Source organism: Chiloscyllium plagiosum, chromosome 28 (assembly GCF_004010195.1).
Source record: "Chiloscyllium plagiosum isolate BGI_BamShark_2017 chromosome 28, ASM401019v2, whole genome shotgun sequence".
Lineage (NCBI taxonomy): Eukaryota > Metazoa > Chordata > Chondrichthyes > Orectolobiformes > Hemiscylliidae > Chiloscyllium > Chiloscyllium plagiosum.
In genome coordinates this window covers 40,231,094-40,234,879 of record NC_057737.1, presented here as the reverse complement: position 1 = coordinate 40,234,879, position 3,786 = coordinate 40,231,094, and positions in this window count along the sequence as shown.

Genomic DNA, 3,786 nt, shown 5'->3' with positions numbered 1-3,786 from the left:
GGAGATCAGAGACAAAGAGTGTGGTGCTGGAAAAGCACAGCCAGTCAAACAGTCACCAGTTTCCCCATTCCCCTCCCCCCCCCCCGCCCCACCTTATCGTAGTCTCAACCTCCCAACTCGGCATTGCCTTCTTGAACAGTCCTACCTGTCTCTTCCTTCCTACCTATCTACTCCACCCTCCTCTCCGACCTATCACTTACATTCCCACCTTCATTTACCTATCGCATTCCCAGTCACCTTTCCCCCAGCCCCAATCCCCTCCTATTTTTTTCTCAGCCTCTTTGGCTCACAAGCCTCATTCCTGATGAAGGGCTTATGCCTGAAATGTCGACTCTCCTGCTCCTCTGATGCTGCCTGACTGGCTATGCTTTTCCAGCACCACACTCTTTGTCCCAACCACTTACTTTTAAACAAAACAATTTATTTACAGTCTACTGAATGAAACTCAAACAAAAGAGAATGGAATTTAGAATAACTTAACCTATCTGAAAACCTAATTGACTCCATTGCAACTTAATGATGCTGTTCCAAATACCTGCAACATCCCTTGGCAAAAAAGGTAAAATCAAATACAGGTTTTTGCAGGAGAGATAACAGAGAGAGAGATAGAGAGAGAGTATTGGCATGGAACTGCTTCTTTGGGTCCCCAGCAGCTTCTCTCGGTTCCTAGCTAAAACTTGACCAACTGCTACAAACAAAACAGTTTGCTAATACCAAACCAAACCCTGAACTGGGAGAACTGGCCACTCCCCTTTCATTGTACAAATGTTTTTAAAAAACACTTTAAAAACTTCTTCAAGTAGATAATTCCAGACATATCAGAACCCCTGTCTTTATAATCCCTCTGAAAAAAAAAACAAGGGCAACTTAACCTTGTTAAAAGAGCAGAATCATCACAAGTGTAACAAAACATTAAAAGGAAATGATAACAATTGAATTATAGACCTGATTTTTCTAAGGTTCCACTGGCATCACAGAGGGATCAACTGAGTGTCAGAAATTGAATACATAAAATGACACAGTGCAGGATATTTCGGAGAACACAAAGTCCTGGAATCAGAAATGCTATACAGTCTACCAGAGCAAGCTTCATGAACATAAACATAAAATATTGCCACACAGCAGAAGACTAATGGGCTGAAGTGTTTTTAACTCAGACAGTTATCGAAAGCTGGGAAGGTTTCTGACTTGCATGAAAGTGGTCTCTTTTAAGGAGGACTCTGCCCTGCATATTTTTAAAACAGGGAAATGAGGGCTGGATGGACTTCAGAGGTGACAATGGAAGCTGGTGAATGGTGAGGATGGCAAAATAGAAATCATGACTATCAAAGTCTCAAATTCTTATCACATCATTAATTAGCCATTCATAATACCAATGCCAGAAGCATTTATCTTTTTTCAAAGATTCCACCTCAATTCCACGAGTAAATTAGATGGAACAAAAAATAACTTACTAAAATATAATAAGGACGTCAGTCAAAATTTATTCTCCGTCCTGAAGCTACATCAACACTGTTGGTTCAGCTAAATGGATTAATAATTCTTGGATCAATGGTGCTGGAAGAGCACAGCAGTTCAGGCAGCATCCGAGGAGCTTCAGCAAAATCGACGTTTCGGGCAAAAGTCCTTCATCAGGAATAAAGGCAGAGAGCCTGAAGCGTGGAGAGATAAGCTAGAGGAGGGTGGGGGTGGGGAGAGAGTAGCATAGAGTACAATGGGTGAGTGCGGACTTGCCCGATCTCCCTACATCCTTTTCCACCTATCCACTCCACCCTCTCTTCCCTGAACTATCACCTTCATCTCCTCCCCCACTCACACATTGTACTCTATTCTACTCTCTCCCCACCCCCACGCTCCCCTAGCTTATCTCTCCACGCTTCAGGCTCTCTGCCTTTATTCCTGATGAAGGGCTTTTTGCCCGAAACGTCGATTTTGCTGAAGTTCCTTGGATGCTGCCTGAACTGCTTTCAGCACCATTGATCCAGAATCTGGTTTCCAGCATCTGCAGTCATTGTTTTTACCTTAATAATTCTTGGAGCTCAGCCAAGTATTCATATTGAGGCTATCTGGCAACTGTTTCCACATAGTTAGAAAACAATGTTTTTCCAGATGGCTAGCTACCTGAATCTTTATTCTAGGCTGGAAAAATCTGCCAGAAACAGGAATGGGGATGAGATATGCAGAATCAGATTACACTTGGCATCTTTAATGTCCTCTTGGCTTGACTTGACTCCATGAAAATCTGGTTCATTATTTCTGAGGTGACTCTGAAAGATGTCTATAAAATGAAATTTAGCTTTTCAAGTATAGATGAAATGTTCTTTTGAAATGTACTACTGAAAGTGATTGTGCTATCCATTTAGACATTGTATTTCAGATGATAACAAAGCATGGCATTTAAACAAAGCTCCTCAAATCATTATGTTCTTTAGCCAATTATCTTAAAGTTGTGTTCAATGATTACCAATCAACTTAACAATGATAACAGTTTCTTTTTTGAACATTATTCCTACAAAAGAACGGCATCTACAGAGTAGAATTTTCCTAACATTAAATCTAAAGATTCTTAGGTTATGCAGAACATCATTGATGGTACCTACTAACTGTACAGGCTGTTGCATTTGGCCACCACCTCTTTACTAATGCAATATTTTGGCAAACTCCAGTGAGGACAAAAAGGAGTGAAAACAAGATTATTATTATTGCTCCTGTCTTATGCAACTCATGCGGCAGCATACCTCTAATGCCACAGCTATTAATCAGGTTATCAGATGCTGCATTGTTCAATTTCATATTAAATTTTCTTTCAGCTCTATTTCTGCTGACACTTCTTCTCTACCTAACCTTTAGCGAAGGCTGACAAATATTCGAACCTCTTTTAAATGCTTATAGCTGTTCCCCTGTGTAATCACTTACCTTGAAGTAGCCATATCTCTTTAAAATTGAGATGCTGCAAGCTCAATGTTGCAATCAGAATTGGTCAAATGTACTAGAACTCCTGTTCATTGTTCAAGTGCATGGTTAGTTCAAGATGCACTAGACATTTTCAACTTTGACAGTGGTTAGTTTGCTGATAAAGGTTCATATAACAATATGGATGTCAACAGATAGTTCAACTGCAATATTAGTACACACATAGTACTGTACCATCGTGTAGTGAAATACTATTTTATTTATAATTTAACTATAGCAAAGGAAGTGTACCTTTTACAGAATTATATCAATCAAATCAGGATCGAAAGATAATAGACAATAGACAATAGACAATAGGTGCAGGAGTAGGCCATTCTGCCCTTCGAGCCTGCACCACAATTCAATATGATCATGGCTGATCATCCTTAATCAGTATCCTGTTCCTGCCTTGTCTCCATAACCCTTGATTCCACTATCCTTGAGAGCTGTATCCAACTCTTTCTTAAATGAATCCATGGGGCAGAGCATTCCACACAGCCACCACTCTCTGGGTGAAGAAGTTTCTCCTCATCTCTGTCCTAAATGGTCTACCCCTTATGTGTCCTCTGGTTCGGGACTCACCCATCAGCGGAAACATGTTTCCTGCCTCCAGAGTGTCCAATCCTTTAATAATCTTATATGTCTCAATCAGATCTCCCCTCTCAGTCTTCTAAACTCAAGGGTATACAAGCCCAGTCGCTCCAGTCTTTCAGCGTAAGGTAGTCCCGCCATTCCAGGAATTGACCTCGTGAACCTACGCTGCATTCCCTCAATAGCCAGAATGTCTTTCCTCAAATTTGGAGACCAGAACTGCACACAATACTCCAGGTGTGG